Here is a 24,276-nt window from a genome sequence, read left to right as displayed (position 1 = left end):
ATCCGGTCCCCTCTGCGTGCTGCCGATCCTACTGTCGCAACCCTCGGTCCATTAGATCTTAGGTTGGGAATATACTCCGTATGCTTAGACTGGGGATGAACTTCGTATGCCTAAGTCAACCCACGAAATGAGTGTACGGGCGGTCGAAGATGCAGAATGCGCAAGCCGGGGATTGACCCGATCCCTCCTTGCGTGCACTCGATCCTGCTGCTGGTCCTGCTACCGTAACCCTTGGTCTGCTTCGATCTTAGACTGGGAATGAACTCCGTATGCTTAGACATCGAATGAACTTCATATGCCTAAGCCAACCCACGAAATGAGCGTATGGGCACTCAACCGATCGAAGAGACAGAATGCGTAAGCCGGGGATCGGCCCGATCCCCCCTGCATGCTATCGATCTTGCTGTCGCAACCCTTAGTCCGGTCTCATCTTAGACTGGGAATGAACTCCATTTGTCAAAGTCAACCCATAAAATGAGCGTTCGGGTGTTGGGCCGGTCGGAGAGGCATAATACGCAAGGCGAGGATTGGCTCGATCCCCCTTTGCGTGCTGTCGGTCCTGCTGCCACAACCCTCGATCTGACTGGGGCTTAGACATGGAATGAACTCCCTATGCCTATGCCAACCCATGAAACGGGCGTGCGAGTGCTCAACCGGCTAGAGAGGTAGAATGCGCAAGTCGAGGATCGGCTCGGTCCCCCCTGCAAGCTGTTGATCCTGCTGCCGTAACCCTTAGTCTGATTTGATCTTAGACTGGGAATGAACTTCGTATGCTTAGACTGGGGATGAACTCCGTATGCCTAAGTTATCCCACGAAATGAGCATGCGAGCACTCAGTCGGCTAGAGAGTTCGATCGAAGAGGCATAATGAGCAAGTCAGGGATCAGCCCGATCCTCTTTTACATGCTACCGATCCCGCTACCGGTCCTACTGCCACAACCCTCGGTCCGACTGGGGCTTAGACATGGAATGAACTCCGTATGCCTAAGCCAACCCACGAAACGAGTGTGCGGGTGCTCAACCGGTAGAAGAGGCAGAATGCCTAAGCTAGGGATCGGTTCGGTCCCCCCTGCATGCTGTCGATCTTGCTACTGGTCTTGTTACTGGAACCCTCGATCCGATCTGATCTTAGACTGGGAATGAACTTCGTATGCTTAGACATGGAATTAACTCAGTATGCCTAAGCCAACCCATGAAACAAGCGGGCGGGCACTCAACCGACTAGAGAGGTAGAATGCACAAGCTGGGGATCGGCCCGATCCCCCCTGTGTGCTGTCGATCTTGCTGTCACAACCCTCAGTCCGATCCGATCTTAGACTGGGACTAAAATCCGTATGCCTAAGTCAACACACGAAACGAGCGTACGGGTGCTTAGCCAGTCGGGAAGGCATAATGCACAAGCTGGGGATCGACCCAATCCCCCTCTGTGTGCTATCAGACCTGCTGCCACAACCCTCGGTCCGGCTGGGGCTTAGACATGGAATGAACTCCCTATGCCTAAGCCAACCCACGAAACGAGCGTACGGGCGCTCAGTCGACCGGAGAGGCAGAATCTGCAAGCCGGGGATCGACTCGATCCCCTCTACGTGCTGTCGATCTTGCTGCCGTAACCTTCGGTCTATTTCGATCTTAGACTAGGAATGAACTCCCTATAGTTAGACTGGGGATGAACTCCGTATGCCTAAGTCAACCCATGAAATGAGCGTGCAGGCGCTCAATCGATCTGAGAGGCCGACTGGAGAGGCAGAATGCATAAGCCAGGGATCAGCCCGGACCCCCTGTGTGCTACCGATCCTGTTGCTGGTCCTGCTACCGCAACCCTCGGTTCGGTCTGATCTTAGACTGGGAATGAACTTCGTATGCTTAGACATGGAATGAACTCTGTATGCTTAAGCCAACCCACGAAACGAGCGTGCAGGCGCTCAGCCGGTCGGAGAGGTAGAATGCACAAGCTGGGGACCGACTCGATCCCGCCTACGTACTGTTGATCCTGCTGCCACAACCCTCGGTCTGGTCTGATCTTAGACTGGGAATGAACTCCGTATGCCTAAGTCAACCCACGAAATAAGCATCCGGGCGCTGGGCAGGTCGAAGAGGCATAATGCGCAAGTCGGGAATCGACCCGATCCCCCTCTGTGTGCTGTCGGTCTCAGTGCCACAATCCTCGATCTGGTTGGGGCTTAGACATGCAATGAACTCCCTATGCCTAATCCAACCCACGAAATGGGCCTGCGGGCGCTCAACCGACCGGAGAGGTAGAATGCGCAAGTCGGGGATCAGTTCGGTCCCCCCTGCGTACTGTCGATCCTGCTACCGCAACCCTTGGTTCGGTCTGATCTTAGACTGGGAATGAACTCTGTATGCTTAGACTGGGGATGAACTCTGTATGCCTAAGTCAACCCATGAAATGAGCGTACGGACGCTTAGCCGACCAGAGAGGAAGGATGCGCAAGCTGGGGATCGAACGGGTGGTAGGTCGGTTCCAGTACATCTTCATATTTCTGCCATGCCAATGCCATTTTTATGGCTTATAAATTCATGCAAGACGACAAGTTTTCTATTTTTCATGATTTTTGAAACTTTTTATGGTTCGAGATTTTTTAAAATTCTTTTAGAAAGAGTTTTGTCCCCAAATTTGGTATAGGTGATCCTTGTATTTTTTTTCACGTGCACAAAAAAATTCAGCTAAAAACTCGAAGTGGAGAAGATTTTGTGACCGTTTGAAAAACGTGTCCCCATTTTAGACACTTTGATGGCTACTGGCAGTAAACCCATAAAATCTCAAATGCTATTTAAGGGGGCGTGATTTCTCGAGGTTTGATGAGGGATAGGGGGCCAATATAAGGGCCAAGTACCAGCACCCATCACACATCATGTGCGCACATCCCCCAACCCCCCCAATCGTCGGAACCCCTAATGCTGTCGGTTAGGCTTTCCGACGATGCTCTGGCGATGGTGCCCCGGGCGAAAAAAAAATGTAGCACCAGCACATGCCTGAGCCCAGCATGTGCACCATGGCTCCAACTCTTAGACTGGGAATGAACTCCGTATGCTTAGACATGGAATGAACTCCGTATGCCTAAGCCAACCCACGAAACGAGCATGCGAGCACTCAGTCGGCCGGAGAGGTAGAATGCGCAAGCCGGGGATCAGCCCGGTCCCCCTCTGCATGCTGCTAGTCCCGTTGCCACAACCCTCAGTCCGGATGGGGCTTAGACATGGAATGAACTCCCTATGCCTAAGCCAACCCACGAAACAGGCGTGCGGGTGCTCAGCTGGCCGGAGACGCAGAAAGCGCAAGCCGGGGATCGGCCCGATCCCCCCTACGTGTTTCCGATCCTGCTGCCACAACCCTTGATCTGGTTAGATCCTAGAATTGGGATGAAATTTGTATGCCTAACTCAGCCCATGAAACGAGCGTGCGGGCGCTCAGTCGGCCGGAGAGGCTGACCGAAGAGGCAGATTGCACAAGTCGAGGATCGGCCTGATCCCCCCTTACGTGCTGTCGATCCTGCTGTTGGTCCTACTACCGCAACCCTCGATCCTACCATAGACTGGGAATGAACTCCATATGCTTAGACATGGAATGAACTCCGTATGCCTAATCCAACCCATGGAACGAGCGTGCGGGCACTCAGCAGGTCGGAGAGGCAGAATTCACAAGCCAGGGACCGGCCTGATCCCCCCTACGAGCTGTCGATCCAAGTGCCGTAACCCTCGGTCTGGTCCAATCTTAGATTGGGAATGAACTCCGTATGCCTAAGTCAACCCACGAAACGAGCGTTCAGGCATTGAGCCGATCAAAGGTCGGGGATTGGCCCGATCCCACTCTGCGTGCTACCGGTCTCATTGCCACAACCCGCGGTCCTACTAAGGCATAGACATGGAATGAACTCCCTATGCCTAAGCGAACCCATGAAACAGGCGTGCGGGCACTCAGCGGTCGGAGAGGCAAAATGCGCAAGCCGGGGATCGGTCCGGTCCCCCTTTGTGTGCTGCCGGTCCCACTACCACAACCCTCAGTCCGGTTGGGGCATAGACATGGAATGAACTCCTTATGCTTAAGCCAACCCACGAAATGGGCATGCGGGTGCTCAGTCGGTTGGAGAGGCAGAATGCGTAAGCCGGAGATCGGCCCAGTCCCCCCTGCGTGCTATCGATCCTGTTATCGTAACCCTCGGTCCGATTAGATCTTAGACTAGGAATGAACTCTGTATGCTTAGACTGGGGATGAACTCCGTATGCCTAAGTCAACACACGAAACGAGCGTCCGAGTGCTCAGCCGATCGGATAGGCCAGTCGGAGAGGCAGAATGCGTAAGTCGGGGATCGACTTGGTCACCCCTTGCGTGCTGCCGATCCTGCTGCTGCAACCCTTAGTCTGGTCTGATCTTAGACTGGGAATGAACTCCGTATGCTTAGACATGGAATGAACTCTGTATGCCTAAGCCAACCCACGAAACGAGCGTGTGGGCACTCAACCGGTCAAAGAGGCAGAAGGCACAAGCCGGGGATCGACCCAGTCCCATCTTGCATGCTATCGATCCTGCTACCGTAACCCTCAGTCCAGTTCGATCTTAGACTGGGAATGAACTTCGTATGCCTAAGTTAACCTACGAAATGAGTGTTCGGCCGTTGAGTTGACCGGAAAGGCATAATGCGCAAGTCGGGGATTGGCCCAGTCCCCCTCTGCGTGCTGTCGGTCCTGTTGCCATAACCCTCGGTCTGGTTGGGGCTTAGACATGGAATGAACTCCGTATGCCTAAGCCAACCTGCAAAACGAGCGTGTGGGCACTTAACCGACTGGAGAGGCAGAATACGCAAGCTGAGGAATAGCCCGATTCCCCCTCTGCGTGCTGTCGGTCCCGCTGCCACAACCCTAGGTCCGGCTGGGGCTTAGACTTGGAATGAACTCCCTATGCCTAAGCCAACCCACGATACGGGCGTACGGTTGCTCAGTCGATCGGAGAGGCAGAATGCGTAAGCTGGGGATCGGCCTGATCCCCCCTGTGTGTTGTCGATCCTGCTGTCGCAACCCTCAGTTCGATTTGATCTTAGACTGAGAATGAACTCCGTATGCTTAGACTGGGGATGAACTCCGTATGCCTAAGCCAACCCGTGAAACGAGCGTGCGGCCACTCAACCCACTGGAGAGGACGACCAGAGAGGCAGAATGCGCAAGCCAGGGATTGGCCCGGTCTCCCTTGCGTGATGTAGATACTGCTGCTGGTCCTGCTATCGCAACCCTCGATCCGGTCCGATCTTAGACTAGGAATGAACTCCACATGCTTAGACATGGAATGAACTCTGTATGCCTAAGCCAACCCATGAAATGAGCGTGCAGGGGCTCAGTTGGTCGGAAAGGCAGAATGCACAAGCCAGGGATTGACCCGATCCCCCCTGCGTGCTGTCGATCCTATTGCTGTAACCCTCAGTCCGATCCGACTTAGACTGGGAATGAACTCTGTATGCTTAGACTGGGGATAAACTCTGTATGCCTAGGTCAACCTACAAAACGAGCGTCGGGCGCTTGGCCGACTAGACAGGCAGGATGCGCAAGCTGGGGATCGAATGGGTGGTTGGTGGGTTCAAGCACATCTTCATATTTCTGCCATGCCAATGCCATTTTTATGGCTTGTAAATTCATACAATGTTCCCCTAAGCCTTCATGTGAAGTTTCGTGGCAAGACGACCCGTTTTCTATTTTTTCATGATTTTTGAAACTTTTTACGGTTCAAGATTTTTTAAAATTTTTTTAGAAAGAGGTTTGTCCCCAAATTTGGTAGAGGTGATCCCTGTATTTTTGTTCGCATGCACAAAACAATTCAGCTAAAAACTCGAAGTGGAGAAGATTTTGTGACCATTTGAAAAAAGTGTCCCCATTTCAGACACTTTAATGGCTACTAGCAGCAAACCTATAAAATCTCAAATGCTCTTTAAGGGGTGTGAGTTTCGGAGGTTTGATAAGCGATAGGGGACCAATATAAGGGCCAAGTACCCGTACCCATCGCTCATCATGTGGGCTCACTCCTCGGCCACGACAATCGTCGAAACCCCCAATGCTGTCGGTTAGGCTCTTCGACGATGCTCCGGTGATGGTGCCCCGGGCAAAAAAAATACGGCACCAGCACATGCCAGAGCCCAGCATGTGCGCTGTGGCTCAAAATATTAGACTGGGAATGAACTCTGTATGCTTAGACATGGAATCAACTCCGTATGCCCAAGCCAACCTATGAAACGAGCGTGCGGGCGCTCAGCCGACCGGAGAGGCAGAATATGCAAGCCGGGGATCGGCCCGGTCCCCCACTGTATGCTGTCGGTCCTGCTACCACAACTTTTTGTCCGGCTGCGGCTTAGACATAGAATGAACTCCCTATGCCTAAGCCAACCCATGAAACAGGCGTGGGGGCGCTCAGCCGGTAGGAGAGGAACAATGCACAAGCCGGGGATCGACCTAGTCCCTCTCTACGTGCTGCCTGTCCCGCTGCCACAACCCTCGGTCTGACTGGGGCTTAGACATGGAATGAACTCCCATGCCTAAGTGAATCCACGAAACAGGCATGTGGGCGCTAAGTCGGTCAGAGAGGCAGAATGCACAAGCCGGGGATCGGCCCGGTCCCCCCTACGTGCTGTCGATCCTGCTGTCGTAACTCTTGATTCGATCTGATCTTAGACTGGGAATGAACTCCGTATGCTTATACTAGCGATGAACTCCATATGCCTAAGTCAACCCACGAAATGAGCGTACGGGCGCTCAGCCGACCAGAGAGGTAGGATGCGCAAGCCGGAGATCGAACTGGTGGTAGGTGGGTTCAAGCAAATCTTCATATTTCTGCCATGCCAATGCCATTTTTGTGGCTTGTAAATTCATACAATGGTCCCCTAAGCCTTCATCTGAAGTTTCGTGCCAAGACGACCCGTTTTCTATTTTTCATGATTTTGGAAACTTTTTACGGTTCAGGATTTTTAAAAATTTTTTTAGAAAGAGTTTTCTCCCCAAATTTGGTAGAGGTGATCCTTGCATTTTTGTTGGCATGCACAAAAAACTTTAGCTAAAAACTCGAAGTGGAGAATATTTTGTGACCATTTGAAAAAAGTGTCCCCATTTCAGACACTTTAATGGCTACAGGCAGCAAACCTATAAAATCTCAAATGCTCTTTAAGGGGGTGTGAGTTCTCGAGATTTGATGAGGGATAGGGGGCCAATATAAGGGCCAAGTACCAGTACCCATCGCACATAATGTGCGCACACCCCCTGCCACCCCAATGGCTGGAACCCCCAATGCCGCCAGTTAGGCTCTCCGACGATGCTCCGACGATGGTGCCTCGAGCGAAAAAAATGCGGCACCAGCACATGCCCGAGCCCAACATGTGCACCATGGCTCAAAATCTTAGACTGGGAATGAACTCCGTATGCTTAGACATGGATTGAACTTCGTATGCCTAAGCCAACCCACGAAACGAGCGTGCGGGTGCTCAGCCAGTCGGAGAGGCAGAATGCACAAGCCGGGGATCGGCCTGATCCCCCCTACGTGCTGTCGATCCTGCTATCGTAACCCTCGATCTGATCTGATCTTAGACTAGGAATGAACTCCATATGCATAATTCAACCCATGAAACGAGCGTACGGGCGCTGAGCCAGTCGAAAAGGCATAATGCGCAAGTCACGGATCGACCCGATCCCCCTCTGTGTGCTACTGGTCCTGCTGCCACAACCCTCAGTCCAGCTGGGGCTTAGACATGAACTGAACTCCCTATGCCTAAGCCAACCCATGAAACGGGCGTACGGGCGCTCAACCGATCGAAGAGGCAGAATGCGTAAGCCAAGGATCGGCCCAGTCCCCCCTGTGTGATGCAGATCCTATCGTTGGTCCTACTGCCGCAACCCTCAGTTTGGTATGATCTTAGATTGGGAATGAACTCCATATGCTTAGACATTGAATGAACTCTGTATGCCTAAGCCAACTCACGAAATGAGCATGCGGGTGCTTTACCGATTGGAGAGGCAGAATGCACAAGCCAGGGATCGGCTTGGTCCCCCCTGCATGCTGCCGATCCTACTGTCGTAACCCTCGGTCCGATTCGATCTTAGACTGGGAATGAACTCTATATGCTTAGACTGGGGATGAACTGTATGCCTAAGTCAACCCATGAAACGAGCGTGCAGCCACTCAACCGGTCGGAGAGGCTGACCGGAGAGGCAGAATGTGCAAGCCAGGGATTGGCCCGATCCCCCCGGCGAGATGCAAATACTGCTACTGGTCCTGCTACCGTAACCCTTGATCCAGTCTGATCTTAGACTGGGAATGAACTTCGTATGCTTAGACATGGAATGAACTCTGTATGCCTAAGCAAACCCACGAAATGAGCGTACGGGCGCTCAGCCGATGGGAAAGGCAAAATGCACAAGCCATGGATCGACCCGATCCCCCCTACGTGCTACCGATCCTGCTACTGTAACCCTTGGTCCGATCTGATCTTAGACTAGGAATGAACTCTATATGCTTAAACTGGGATGAACTCCGTATGCCTAGGTCAACCCACAAAACGAGCATCGGGCGCTTGGCCGACCAGAGAGGCAGGATGCGCAAGCCGGGGATCAAACAGGTGCTTGGTGAGTTCAATCACATCTTCATATTTCTGCCATGCCAATGCCATTTTTATGGCTTGTAAATTCATACAATGTTCCCCTAAGCCTTCATGTGAAGTTTCGTGACAAGATGACCCATTTTCTATTTTTCATGATTTTTGAAACTTTTTACGGTTCGGGATTTTTTAAAATTTTTTTAGAAAGAGGTTTGTCCCCAAATTTGGTAGAGGTGATCCCTGTATTTTTTTTCGCATGCACAAAACAATTCAGCTAAAAACTTGAAGTGGAGAAGATTTTGTGACCGTTTGAAAAAAGTGTCCCCATTTTAGACACTTTAATGGCTACTGGCAACAAACCTATAAAATCTCAAAAGCTCTTTAGGGGGTGTGAGTTTTGAAGGTTTGATGAGTGATAGCGGGCCAATATAAGGGCCAAGTACCCACACCCATCGCTCATCATGTGCGCACACCCCCCGGCCACCACAATCGTCGGAACCCCCAATGTCGCCGGTTAGGCTCTTCGATGATGCTCTGGTGATGGTGCCCCGGGCAAAAAAAATGTGGTACCAGTACATGCCCGAGCCCAGCATGTGCACCATGGATCAAAATCTTAGACTGGGAATGAACTCTGTATGCTTAGACATTGAATGAACTCCGTATGGCTAAGCCAACCCATGAAACGAGCGTACGGGCGCTCAGCCAGCCGGAGAGGCAAAATACGCAAGTCGAGGATCGCCCCGATCACCCACTGCGTGTTGTCAGTCCCGCTGCCACAACTCTTTGTCCGACCGGGGCTTAGACATAGAATGAACTCCCTATGCCTAAGCCAACCCATGAAATGGGTGTGGGGGCGCTTAGCCGGCCGGAGAGGAACAATGCACAAGCCGGGGATTGGCCTAGTCCCCCTCTACGTGCTGTCGGTCCTGCTGCCACAACCCTCGGTCCAACTGGGGCTTAGACATGGAATGAACTCCTTATGCCTAAACGAACCCATGAAACGGGCGTGCGAGCACTCAGTCGGCCGGAGAGGCAGAATGCACAAGCCGGGGATCAGCTCGGTGCCCCCTACGTGCTGTCGATCCTATTGTCGCAACCCTCGGTCCGATCTGATCTTAGACTGGGAATGAACTCCATATGCTTAGACTAGGGATGAACTTTGTATGCCTAAGTCAACCCATGAAATGAGCGTACGGGCACTCAGCCGACCAGAGAGGCAGGATGCGTAAGCCGGGGATCAAACTGGTGGTAGGTGGGTTCAAGCACATCTTCATATTTCTGCCATGCCAATGCCATTTTTGTGGCTTGTAAATTCATACAATGGTCCCCTAAGCCTTCATGTGAAGTTTCGTGCCAAGACGACCCGTTTTCTATTTTTTCATGATTTTTGAAACTTTTTACGGTTCGAGATATTTAAAAATTTTTTTAGAAAGAGGTTTGTCCCCAAATTTGGTAGAAGTGATCCCTGTATTTTTGTTGGCATGCCCAAAACAATTTAGTTAAAAACTCGAAGTGGAGAAGATTTTGTGACCGTTTGAAAAAAGTGTCCCCATTTCAGACACTTTAATGGCTACTGGCAGCAAACCTATAAAATCTCAAATTCTCTTTAAAGGGGTGTCAGTTCTGGCGGTTTGATGAGCGATAGGGGGCCAATATAAGGGCCAAGTACCCACACCCATCGCTCATCATGTGCGCACACCCCCCCGACCCTAACAATCGTCGAAACCCCCAATGCCGTCGGTTAGGCTCTTTGGCGATGCTCCGACGATGGTGCCCCTGGCGAAAAAAATACAGCACCAGCACATGCCCGAGCCCAATATGTGCACCAGCACCAGCACATGGAATGAACTCCGTATGCCTAAGCCAACCCATGAAACGAGCGTGCAGGCGCTCAGTCGGCCAGAGAGGCAGAATGCGCAAGCTGGGGATCAGCCCAGTCCCCCTCTGCGTGCTGCCGGTCTCGCTGCCACAACCCTCGGTTCGGCTAGGGCTTACACATAAAATGAACTTCCTATGCCTAAGCTAACCCACGAAATGGGCGTGGGGGCACTCAGCCGGTAGGAGAGGCATAATGCGCAAGCTGGGGATTGGTCTGGTCCCCCTCTGCGTGCTGTCGGTCCCGCTGCCACAACCCTCGATTCAGCTGGGGCTTAGACATGGAATGAACTCCCTATGCCTACGTGAACCCACGAAATGGGCGTGTGGGTGCTCAGTCGACCGGAGAGGCAGAATGCGCAAGCTGGGGATCGGCCCGGTCCCCCTGCGTGCTGTCGATCCTATTGCCGCAACCCTCGATCCGGTCTGATCTTAGACTGGGAATGAACTCTGTATGCTTAGACTGGGGATGAACTCCATATGCCTAAGCCAACCCATGAAACGAGCGTGCGGGCGCTTAGTTGGCCGGAGAGGCAGAATGCGCAAGTCAGGGATCGGTTCGGTCCCCCAGCGTGCTGTCGATCCTGCTACTGCAACCCTCGGTCCGGTCTGATCTTAGACTGGGAATGAACTTTGTATGCTTAGACTGGGGATGAACTCTATATGCCTAAGTCAACCCACAAAACAAGCGTACGGGCTCTCAACCGACCAGAGAGGCAGGATGCGCAAGCTCGGGATCGAACGGGTGGTAGGTGGGTTCAAGCACATCTTCATATTTCTACCGTGCCAATGCCATTTTTGTGGCTTGTAAATTCATACAATGGTCCCCTAAGCCTTCATGTGAAGTTTCGTGGCAAGACGACCCGTTTTCTATTTTTCATGATTTTGGAAACTTTTTGCAGTTCGAGATTTTTTAAAATTTTTTTAGAAAGAGTTTTGTCCCTAAATTTGGTAGAGGTGATCCTTGTATTTTTGTTGGCATGCACAAAAAACTTCACCTAAAAGTCGATGTGGAGAAGATTTTGTGACCATTTGAAAAAGGTGTCCTCATTTCAGACACTTTAATGGCTACTGGCAGCAAACCTATAAAATCTCAAATGCTCTTTAAGGGGGTGTGAGTTCTCGAGGTTTGATGAGGGATAGGGGGACAATATAAGGCCAAGTACCAGCACCCATCGCACATCATGTGCGCACACCCCCCGGTGACCCCAAGGCTAGAACCCCCAATGCTGCCAGTTACGCTCTCCGATGATGGTGCCCCGGGCAAAAAAAATGTGGCACCAGCACATGCCCGAGCCCAGCATGTGCATCGTGGCTCAAAATATTAGACTGGGAAGGAACTCCGTATGCTTAGACATGGATTGAACTCCGTATGCCTAAGCCAACCCATGAAACGAGCGTGCGGGTGCTCAGCCAGCCGGAGAGGCAGAATGCACAAGCCAGGGATTGACCCGATCCCCCTTACGTGTTGTCGATCCTGTTATCGCAACCCTCAGTTTGGTCTGATCTTAGACTAGGAATGAACTTCGCATGCATAAGTCGACCAACAAAACGAGCGTGCAGGCGCTGAGCTAGTCGAAGAAGCATAATGCGTAAGTTGAGGATCGGCCCAGTCCCCCTCTACGTGCTACTGGTCCCACTGCCACAACCCTCAGTCCTACTGAGCCTTAGACATGGAATGAACTCCCTATGCCTAAGCAACCTATGAAATGAGCCTGCGGGCGCTCAGCCGACCGGAGAGGCAGAATGCGTAAGTCGAGGATTGGCCTGGTTCCCCCTACGTGCTGTCGATCCTGCTGCCACAACTCTTGGTTCGGTCCGATCTTAAACTGGGAATGAACTCCGTATGCTTAGACTAGGGATGAACTCCGTATGCCTAAGTCAACCCATGAAACGAGCGTGCGGGCACTCAATCGGTCGGAAAGGCCGGTCGAAGAGGCATAATGAGCAAGCCTGTGATCAGCCCGGTCCTTCTCTACATGCTGCTGATCCCACTGCTGGTCCTGCTGCTGCACCCCTTGATCCAGCTAGTGCTTAGACATGGAATGAACTCCGTATGCGTGCGGGGGCTCAGCCAGCCAAAGAGGTAGAATGCGCAAGCCGGGGATCGACCCGGTCCCCCCCTTTATGCTGTCGATCCTGCAGCTGGTCCTACTATCGCAACCCTCGGTCCGGTCTGATCTTAGATTGGGAATGAACTCCATATGCTTAGAAATGGAATGAACTCCGTACGCCTAAGCCAACCCACGAAACGAGTGTGCGTGCGGGCGTTCAATCGACCGGAGAGGTAGAATGCGTAAGTCAGGGACTGGCCTATTCCTCCCCTGCGTGATGTGGATCCTGCTACCGCAACCCTCGGTCCGGTCTGATCTTAGACTGGGAATGAACTCCGTATGCCTAAGTCAACCTACAAAATGAGCATGTAGGCACTGAGCTGGTCGGAGAGGCAAAATGCGCAAGCCGAAGATCAGCCTGATCCCCCTCTACGTGCTGTCGATCCCGCTACCACAACCCTCGGTCTGGCTGGGGCTTAGACATGGAATGAACTCCCTATGCCTAAGCCAACCCACGAAACGGGTGTGCGGGTGCTCAGTCGATCGGAGAGGCAGAATGCACAAGCTGGGGATCGACCCGATCCCCCTGCATGCTACCGATCTTACTGCCGTAACCCTCAGTCCGGTCTGATCTTAGACTGGGAATGACCTTCATATGCTTAGACTAGAGATGAACATCGTATGCCTATCTCAACCCACAAAACGAGCATGCGGGCGTTCAGCCGACCAAAGAGGTAGGATCCGTAAGCCAGGGATCAAACGGGTGGTAGGTGGGTTCAAGCACATCTTCATATTTCTGTCATGCCAATGCCATTTTTATGGCTTGTAATTCATACAATGGTCCCTTAAGCCTTCATGTGAAGTTTAGTGGCAAGACGACCTGTTTTCTATTTTTCACAATTTTTGAAACTTTTTACGATTCGAAATGAGCACTCAATCGGTCGGAGAGGCCGACCGGAGAGGCATAATGTGCAAGCCACGGATTAGCCCGGTCCCCCTATGCATGTTGTCGATCCCGCTGCCGGTCCTACTGCCACAACCCTCGGTCTGGCTGGGGCTTAGACAAGGAATGAACTCCGTATGCCTAAGCCAACCCATGAAACGAGCGTGCAGGTGCTCAATCGGTCGGAGAGGCAGAATGCGTAAGCCAAGGACTGACCTGGTCCCTTCTGTTAGCTATCGATCCTACTGCCGCAACCCTCGGTCTGGTCTGATCTTAGACTGGGAATGAACTCCGTATGCCGAAGTCAATCCATGAAACGAGCGTGCGGGCACTGAGCCTGTTGAAGAGGCATAATGCGCAAGTCGGGGATCGGCCTGGTCCCCCTCTACATGCTGTCGGTCCCGCTACCGCAACCCTTGGTCCAACTGGGGCGTAGACATGGAATGAACTCCCTATGCCTAAGCTAACCCATGAAACAAGCTTACAGGCGCTCAGCCGATTAGAAATGCAGAATGCACAAGCTAGGGATTGGCCCGATACCCCTTACGTGCTACCGATCCTGCTACCGTAACCCTCATTCCGGTTTGATCTTAGACTGGGAGTGAACTCCATATGCTTAGACTAGGGATGAACTCCATTTGCCTCAGTCAACCCATAAAATGAGCATGTGGGCGCTTAGTCGACCGAAGAGGTCGGCTGGAGAGGCAGAATGCACAAGCCAAGGATCGACCTGGTCCCTCTTACGTGCTGTCGATCTTGTTACTGGTCCTGCTGTCGCAACCCTCAGTCCGGTCTGATCCTAGACTGGGAATGATCTTCGTATGCTTAGTAATGGAATGAACTCCATATGCCTAAGCCAACCCACGAAACAAGCGTACGGGTGCTCAACCGGTCGAAGAGGCAGAATGCGCAAGCCGAGGATCGGCTCGATCCCCCCTGCCTACTGTCGATCCTGCTGCCACAACCCTTAGTCCGGTCTGATCTTAGACTGGGAATGAACTTTGTATGCATAGACTAGGGATGAACTATGTATGCCTAAGTTAACCCACGAAACGATCGTGCGGTCGCTCAACCAGTCGAAGAGGCATAATGCGTAAGCCGAGGATCGACCCGGTCCCCCTCTGCGTGCTACTGGTCCCACTGCCACAACCCTCAGCACAGCTGGGGCTTAGACATGGAATGAACTCCCTATGCCTAATCCAACCCACGAAACGGACGTGCGGGCGCACAGTCGACCGAAGAGGCAAAATGCGCAAGTTGAGGATCGGCCCGATCCCCCCTGCGTGCTGCTGATCCTACTGCCGCAACCCTCGATCCGGTTCGATCTTAGATTGCGAATGAACTTTGTATACTTAGACTAGGGATGAACTCCGTATGCCTAAGTCAACCCACGAAACGAGCGTGCGGACGCTCAGCCGACCAGAGAGGCAGGATGCGCAAGTCGGGGATCGAATGGGTAGTAGGTGGGTTCATGAACATCTTCATATTTCTGCCATACCAATGCCGTTTTTTTGGCTTGTAAATTCATACAATGGTCCCCTAAGCCTTCATGTGAAGTTTCGTGGCAACACGACCCGTTTTCTATTTTTCATGATTTTTAAAACTTTTACGGTTATGGATTTTTTTAAATTTTTTTAGAAAGAGTTTTGTCCCCAAATTTGGTAGAGGTGATCCTTGTATTTTTGTTGGCATGCACAAAAGCATTCAGCTAAAAACTCGAAGTGAAGAGGATGACCATTTGAAAAAAGTGTCCACATTTTAGACACTTTAATGGCTACTGGCAGCAAACCTATAAAATCTCAAATGCTCTTTAAAGGGGTGTGAGTTTTCGAGGTTTGATGAGGGATAGGGGGCCAATATAAGGGCCGAGTACCAGCACTTATCACACATCATGTGCGCACACCCCCCGGCCCCCCAATCACCAAAACCCCCAATGCCGCCGGTTAGGCTCTCCGGCGATGCTCCAACGATGGTGCCCCAGGCGAAAAAAATGCGGCACCAGCACATGCCTGAGCCCAGCATGTGCACCATGGCTCAAACTCTTAGACTGGAATGAACTCTGTATGCTTAGAAATGGAATGAACTCTGTATGCCTAAGCCAAACCACAAAATGAACGTGCGGGTGTTCAACCGATCGGAGAGGTAGAATGCACAAGCTGGGGATTGGACCAGTCCCTTTCTGTGTGCTACCGGTCCCGCTGCCACAACCTCGATCCGACTGGGGCTTAGACATGGAATGAACTCCCTATGCCTAAGCCAACCCACAAAACGGGCACGCGGGCGCTCAGCCGGTCAAAGAGGCAGAATGCACAAGTCGGGGATCGGCCCGTTCCCCCCTGCGTGCTGTCGATCCTACTGTCGCAACCCTCGGTCTGATCCAATCTTAGATTAGGAATGAACTTCGTATGGTTAGACTAGGGATGAACTCTGTATGCCTAAGTTAACCCACGAAGCGAGCGTTCGAGCGCTGAGCCGACCGGAGAGGCATAATGCGCAAACCAAGGATCGACCCGATCCCTCTCTGTGTGCTGTCGATCCCACTACCACAACCCTGGGTTCGACTGGGGCTTAGAAATGGAATGAACTCCCTATGCCTAAGCCAACCCATGAAACGGGTGTGCGGACGCTTAACCGGCCAGAGAGGTAGAATGCACAAGCCGGGGACCGACCTGGTCCCCCTGCGTGCTGTCGATCCTGCTTCTGGTCTCGCTACTGTAACCCTCAATCCGATCCGATCTTAGACTGGGAATGAACTCCGTATGCTTAGACATGGAATGAACTCCGTATGCCTAAGCCAACCAATGAAATGAGCATGTGGGTGCTCAGCCGGTCAGAGAGGTCGGTCGGAGAGGCAGAATGCGTAAGCCAGGGATCGACCTTGTCCCCCCCTGTGCACTGTCGATCCTGCTACTGGTCCTACTGTTGTAACCCTCGGTCTGATCCAATCTTAGACTGGGAATGAACTCCGTATGCTTAGACATGGAATGAGCTCCATATGCCTCAGCCAACCCATGAAACGAGCGTACAGGCACTTAGCTGGCCGAAGAGGCAGAATGCGCAAGTCGGGGATCAGCCCATTCCCCCCATGCATGCTACCGATCTTGCTGTCGTAACCCTCGGTCTATTTCGATCTTAAACTAGGAATGAACTCCATATGCCTAAGTCAAACCACGAAACAAGCGTACGAGCACTGAGCCAGCCGGAGAGGCATAATGCGCAAGCCAGGGATCGGCCCGGTCCCCTTCTATGTGCTGTCAATCTTGTTGCCACAACCTTCGGTCTGACTGGGGCTTAGACATGGAATTAACTCCCTATACCTAAGCCAACCCATGAAACGGGCGTACGGGTGCTCAGCTGGTCGGAGAGGCAGAATGCGCAAGCCAGGGACTGGCTCGGTCCCCCCTACGTGCTACTGATCCTACTACCGTAACCCTCGATCCAATCTGATCTTAGACAGGGAATGAACTCCGTATGCTTAGACTGGGGATGAACTCTGTATGCCTAAGTCAACCCATGAAACGAGCATACGGGTGTTTAACCGGTCGGAGAGGCCGATCGAAGAGGCATAATGCGCAAGCTAGGGATCAACCTAATCCCCTCTACGTGCTACCGATCTCGCTGCCGGTCCTGCAGCCACAATCCTTAGTCCAACTGGCGCTTAGACATGGAATAAACTACGTATACCTAAGCCAACCCATGAAATGAGCGTGCGGGCGCTCAGCCGGTTATAGAGGCAGAATGCGCAAGCTAGGGATCAGCCCGATCCCCCTTGTGTGCTGATAATCCTGCTGCTGGTCCTACTGTCGCAACCCTCGGTCCGGTCTGATCTTAGACTGGGAATGAACTCCGTATGGCTAGACATGGAATGAACATCGTATGCCTAAGCCAACCCATGAAATGAGCGTACGGGCGCTCAGTCGGCCGAAGAGGCAGAATGCATATGCCAAGATCGACCCGGTCGCCCCCTGCGTGCTGTCGATCCTGCTGCCGCAACCCTCAGTCCGGTCTGATCTTAGACTAGGAACAAACTCTGTATGCCTAAGTCAACCCACAAAATGAGCGTGCGGGTGCTGAACAGGCCGAAGAGGCTTAATGCGCAAGTCGGGGATCGGCCAGGTCCTCCTTTACGTGCTGTCGGTCCCGCTACCACAACCCTCGGTTCGGCTAGGGCTTAGACATGGAATGAACTCCCTATGCCTAAGCCAACCCACGAAACTAGTTTGCGGGCGCTTAGCTGGTCGGAAAGGTAGAATGGGCAAGCCAGGGATCGGCCCGATCCCCCTTACGTGCTATCGATCTTGCGACCGTAACCCTCAATTCGATCTGATCTTAGACTGGGAATGAACTCCGTATGCTTAGACTGGAGATGAACTCTGTATGCCTAAGTCAACCCATGAAACGAGCGTTCGGACACTCAGCCGACCAGAGAGGCAGGATGCACAAGCATTGGATCGAACGGTGGTAGGTGGGTTCATGCACATCTTCATATTTTTGCCATGCCAATGCCATTTTTATGACTTGTAAATTCATACAATGGTCCCCTAAGCCTTCATGTGAAGTTTCATGGCAAGCCGACACGTTTTCTATTTTTCATGATTTTTGAAACCTTTTATGGTTCGGGATTTTGGTAGAGGTTATCCTTGTATTTTTGTTGGCATGCACAAAAAAATTCAACTAAAAACTCGAAGTGGAGAAGATTTTGTGACCATTTGAAAAAAGTGTCCCCATTTCAGACACTTTAATGGCTACTGGCAGCAAACCTACAAAATCTCAAATGCTCTTTAAGGGGGTGTGAGTTCTCGAGGTTTGGTGAGGGATAGGGGGCCAATATAAGGGCCAAGTACCAGCACCCATTGCACATCATGTGCGCACACCCCCCGACCCCCCCAATCATCGGAACCCCCAATGTCACCGGTTACGCTCTCTGGCGTTGCTCCGACGATGGTGCCCCGGGCGAAAAAAATGTGGCACCAGCACATGCCCGAGCCTAGCATGTGCACCGTGGGTCAAACTTTTATACTGGGAATGAACTCCGTATGCTTAGACTGGGGATGAACTCCGTATGCCAAAGTCAACCCACGAAACGAGCAAACGGGCATTCAGTCGATCGAAGAGGCAGAATGCGAAAGCTAAGGATCGACTCGGTCCCCCCTTGCATGCTGCCGATCCTACGGCTGGTCCTACTACTACAACCCTCGGTCCGGTCCGATCTTAGACTAGGAATGAACTCCGTATGCTTAGACTGGGGATGAACTCCGTATGCCTAAGTCAAGCCATGAAACGAGCGTACGGACGCTCAGCCGACCAGAGAGGCAGGATGTGCAAGCCGGGGATCGAACTGGTGGTAAGTGGGTTCAAGCACATCTTCATATTTCTTCCATGCCAATGCCATTCTTATGGCTTGTAAATTCATACAATGGTCCCCTAAGCCTTCATGTGAAGTTTCGTGGCAAGACGACCCATTTTCTATTTTTCACAATTTTTGAAACTTTTTGCGATTTGGGATTTTTTAAAATTATTTTAGAAAGATTTTTGTCCCCAAATTTGGTAGAGGTGATCCTTGTATTTTTTTTGGCATGCACAAAAAAATTCAGCTAAAAACTTGAAGTGGAGAAGATTTTGTGACCGTTTGAAAAAAGTGTCCCCATTTTAGACACTTTAATGGCTACTGGCAGCAAACCGATAAAATCTCAAATGCTCTTTAAAGGGGTGTGAGTTCTCGAGGTTTGATGAGGGATAGGGAGCCAATATAAGGGTCAAGTACCAGCACCAATCGTACATCACGTGCGCACACCCCCCGGCCCTCCCAATGCCCGGAAGCCCCAATGCCGTCAGTTAGGCTCTCCGACGATGCTCCGACGATGGTGCCCGAGCGAAAAAAATGCGGTACGAGCACATGCCCGAGCCCAGCATGTGCATCGTGGCTCAAACTCTTAGACTGGTAATGAACTCCGTATGCTTATACATAGAATGAACTCTGTATGCCTAAGCCAACCCACGAAATGAGCGTGTAGGCGCTCAGCCGGCTGAAGAGGCAGAATGCGTAAGCCGGGGATCGGCCCGGTCCCCCTCTACGTGCTGCTGGTCCCACTGCCACAACCCTCGGTCTGGCTAGGGCTTAGACATGGAATGAACTCCCTATGCCTCAGCCAACCCATGAAACGGGCGTACAGGCGCTCAGCCGGTCGAAGAGGCAAAATGCGCAAGCCGGGGATCGGGTCGATCCCCCCTGCGTGTTGCCGATCCTATTGTCGCAACCCTCGGTTCGGTCTGATCTTAGACTAGGAATGAACTCCGTATGCTTAGATTGTGGATGAACTCCGTATGCCTAAGTCAACCCTTGAAACGAGCGTGCGGGCACTCAGCCGGTCGGAGAGGCAGAATGCGCAAGCTGGGGATCAGCCCGATCCCCCCTGTGTGCTGTCGATCCTGCTGCTGGTCCTGCTGTCGCAACCCTCGGTCCGATCTGATCTTAGACGGGGAATGAACTCTGTATGATTATACATGGAATGAACTCTGTATGCCTAAGGCAACCCATGAAATGAGCGTGCGGGCGATCAGCCGGTCGGAGAGGCAGAATGCGTAAGCTAGGGACCGACCTGGTCCTCCCCTGTGTACTGTCGATCTTGCTGGTGCAACCGTCGGTCCGATCTGATCTTAGACTGGGAATGAACTCCGTATGCCTAAATGAACCCATAAAACAAGCGTTCAGGTGCTGAGCCGATCGGAGAGGCATAATGTGCAAGCCGGGGATCGACCCGATCCCACTATGCGTGCTGTCGGTCCCGCTGTCACAACCCTCGGTCTGGTTAGGGCTTAGACATGGAATGAACTCCCTATGCCTAAGCCAACCCATGAAATGGACGTGCGGGCACTCAGCCGACCGGAGAGGCAGAATTCGTAAGCTGGGGAATGGCCCAGTCCCCTCTGCATGCTGTCGATCCTACTGTCGCAACCTTCAGTCTGGTCCGATCTTAGACTGGGAATCAACTAGGTATGCTTAGACTGGGGATAAACTCCGTATGCCTAAGTCAACCCACGAAACGAGTGTGCGGACGATCAGTCGACCAGAGAGGCAGGAAGCGTAAGCCGGGGATCGAACGGGTGGTAGGTGGGTTCAAGCACATCTTCATATTTATGCCATGCCAATGCCATTTTTATGGCTTGTAAATTCATACAATGGTCCCCTAAGCCTTCATGTGAAGTTTTGTGGCAACACGACCCATTTTCTATTTTTCATAATTTTCTAAACTTTCTGTGATTCGTGATTTTTTAAAAATTTTTTAGAAAGATTTTTGTCCCCAAATTTGGTAGAGATGATCCTTGTATTTTTTTTGGCATGCACAAAAAATTTCGGCTAGAAACTCGAAGTGGAGAAGATTTTGTGATCGTTTGAAAAAAGTGTCCCCATTTCAGACACTTTAATGGCTACTGACAGCAAACCTATAAAATCTTAAATGCTCTTTAAGGGGGTGTGAGTTCTCAAGGTTTGATGAGGGATAGGGGGCCAATATAAGGGCCAAGTACCACCACCCATCGCACATCATGTGCGCATACCCCCCGACCCCCCCAATCACCGGAACCCCCAATGTCGCCGGTTAGGCACTCCGACGATGCTCCGACGATAGTGCCCCGGGTGAAAAAAATGCAGCACCAGCACATGCCCCAGCCCAGCATGTGCACCGTGGCTCAAACTCTTACACTGGGAATGAACTCCGTATGCTTAGACATGGAATGAACTCCGTATGCCTAAGCCAACCCACGAAACGAACGTGCGGGCGCCTAGTCGGCCGGAGAGGCAGAATACGCAACTCGGGGATCGGCTCGGTCCCCTTCTACGTGTTGTCGCAACCTTTGGTCCGGTACAATCTTAGACTAGGAATGAACTCCATATGTTTAGACTGGGGATGAACTCCGTATGCCTAAGTCAACTCACAAAACGAACGTACGGACGCTCAGCCAACTGGAGAGGCCGGTCGAAGAGGCATAATGCACAAGCCGAGGATAAGCCCAGTCCCCCTCTGCGTGCTGCCGATCCTGCTGCCAGTCCTACTACCACAACCCTCGGATCGGCTGGGGCTTAGATATGGAATGAACTCCGTATGCCTAAGCCAACCCATGAAACGAGCATGCGGGCGCTCAGTCGATCGGAGAGGTAGAATGTGCAAGCCGAGGACCGGCCCGGTCCCCCCCTATGTGCTTTCGATACTACTCTCGCAACACTCGGTCCAGTCCGATCTTAGACTGGGAATGAACTCCTTATGTCTAAGTCAACGCATGAAACAAGCGTTCGGACACTAAGCCAGCCGGAGAGGCATAATGCAAAAGTCGAGGCTCGGCTCGATCCCCCTCTGCGTGCTGTCAGTCCCACTGCCACAACCCTCGGTCCGACTGGGGCTTAGACATGGAATGAACTCCCTATGCCTAAGCCAACCCACGAAACAGGCGTGCGGGCGCTCAACCGGCCAGAGAGGCAGAATGCGCACGTCGGGGATCGACCTGGTCCCCCCCTGCGTGCTGCCGATCCTGCTGCTGCAACCCTTGATCTGGTCCGATCTTAGACTAGGAATGAACTCCGTATGCTTACATTGGGGATGAACTCCGTATGCCTATGTCAACCCCAAAATGAGCGTACGGGCACTCAGCCCGTCGGAGAGGCATAATTCGCAAGCCGAGGATCAGCCCGGTCCCCCTTGCGTGCTGCCGATCCCGTTGTCAGTCCTGCTGCCATAATCCTCGGTCCGGCTGGGGCTTAGACATGGAATGAACTTCATATGCCCAAGCCAACCCACGAAACGAGTGTGCAAGCGCTCAGCCGGCTGGAGAGGCAGAATGCACAAGCCGGGGGCCGACCCGATCCCGCTTGCGTGTTGTCGATCCTGCTACCGCAACACTCGGTCTGGTTTGATCTTAGACTGGGAATGAACTCCGTATGCCTAAGTCAACCTATGAAACGAGCGTTCGGGCGTTGAGTCGGCCGAAGAGGCATAATGCACAAGCCGGGGATCGACCCAATCGCCCTTTACATGCTGCCGATCCCACTGCCACAACCCTCGGTCCGGCTAGGGCTTAGACATGGAATGAGCTCCGTATGCCTAAGCCAACCCATGAAACGGGCGTAAGGGCACTAAACCGGCCGGAGAGACAAAATGCGCAAGTTGGGGATCGACCCAGTCCCCCCTGCGTGCTGCTGATCCTGCTACCACAACCCTCGGTCCAGTCCGTTCTTAGACTAGGAATGAACTCCGTATGCTTAGACTAGGGATGAACTCCGTATGCCTAAGTCAACCCATGAAACGAGCATGCGAACACTCAGTCGACTAGAGAGGCAGGATGCGCAAGCCGGGGATCGAATGGGTGGTAGGTGGGTTCAAACACATCTTCATATTTCTGCCATGCCAATGCCATTTTTATGGCTTGTAACTTCATGCAATGGTCCCCTAAGCCTTTATGTGAAGTTTTGCGGCAAGACAACCCATTTTTCTATTTTTCATGATTTTTGAAACTTTTTACAGTTTGGGATTTTTTGAACTCTTTTCTAGAAAGAGTTTTGTCCCCAAATTTGGTAGAGATGATCTTTGTATTTTTGTTGGCAAGCACAAAAAAATTCAGCTAAAAACTCGAAGTGGACAAGATTTTGTGACCGTGTGAAAAAAGTGTCCCCATTTTAGACACTTTAATGGCTACTGGTAGCAAACCTATAAAATCTCAAATGCTCTTTAAGGGGGTGTGAGTTCTCGAGGTTTGATGAGGGATAGGGGGCCAATATAAGGGCCAAGTACTAGCACCCATCGCACATCATGCGCACACACCCCCCGGCCCCCTCAATCGTCGGAACCCCCAATGTCGCCGGTTAGGCTCTCCGGTGATGCTCCGACGATGGTGCCCCGAGCGAAAAAAATGCGGCACCAACACATGCCCGAGCCCAGTATGTGCACTGTGGCTCAAAATATTAGACTGGGAATGAACTCCGTATGCTTAGACATGGAATGAACTCCGTATGCCTAAGCCAACCCATGAAACAAGCGTACGGGCACTCAGCTGATCGGAGAGGCAAAATGAGCAAGCCAGGGATCGGCCTGGTCCCCCCCAGTGTGCTATCGATCCTGCTATCGCAATGCCAGTTCGGTCTGATCTTAGACTGGGAATGAACTCTGTATGCTTAGACTAAGGATGAACTCTGTATGCCTAAGTCAACCTACGAAATGAGCGTACGGGTGCTCAGCCGGTCGGAGAGGCCGGCCAGAGAGGCATAATGGGCAAGCCGAGGATCAACTCGATCCTCCTCTGCGTGCTACCGATCCCGCTACCATTCTTGCTGCCATAACCCTCACTCCGACCGAGGCTTACACATGGAATGAACTCCGTATGCCTAAGCCAACCCATGAAACGAGCGTGCAGGCGCTCAGTCGACCGGAGAGGCAAAATGCGCAAGCCGAGGATTGACCTAGTCCCCCCCTGTGTGCTATCGATCCTACTGCCATAACCCTCGGTCTGATCTGATCTTAGACTGGGAATGAACTCCGTATGCATAAGTCAACCCATGAAATGTGCATACGGGTGCTGAGCCGACCGAGGAGGCATAATGCGCAAGTCGGGGATCGGCCCAGTCTTCCTCTGTGTGCTGCTGGTCCCGCTACCACAACCCTCGATCCGGCTGGGGGCTTAGACATGGAATAAACTCCCTATGCCTAAGCCAACCCATGAAATGGGCGTGCGGGCGCTCAACCGATCGGAAAGGTAGAATGCGTAAGCAAGGGATCGGCCCGATCCCCCCTGCGTGCTGCTGATCCTGCTGCCGCAACCCTCGATTGGATTT

The sequence above is a fragment of the Durio zibethinus genome, chromosome 3, assembly GCF_047325235.1.
Source record: "Durio zibethinus cultivar Kanyao isolate XHJ-2024 chromosome 3, ASM4732523v1, whole genome shotgun sequence".
In the NCBI taxonomy this organism is placed as follows: domain Eukaryota; kingdom Viridiplantae; phylum Streptophyta; class Magnoliopsida; order Malvales; family Malvaceae; genus Durio; species Durio zibethinus.
The sequence above is the reverse complement of the archived record's forward strand: the minus strand, read 5'-3'. Positions refer to the sequence as shown.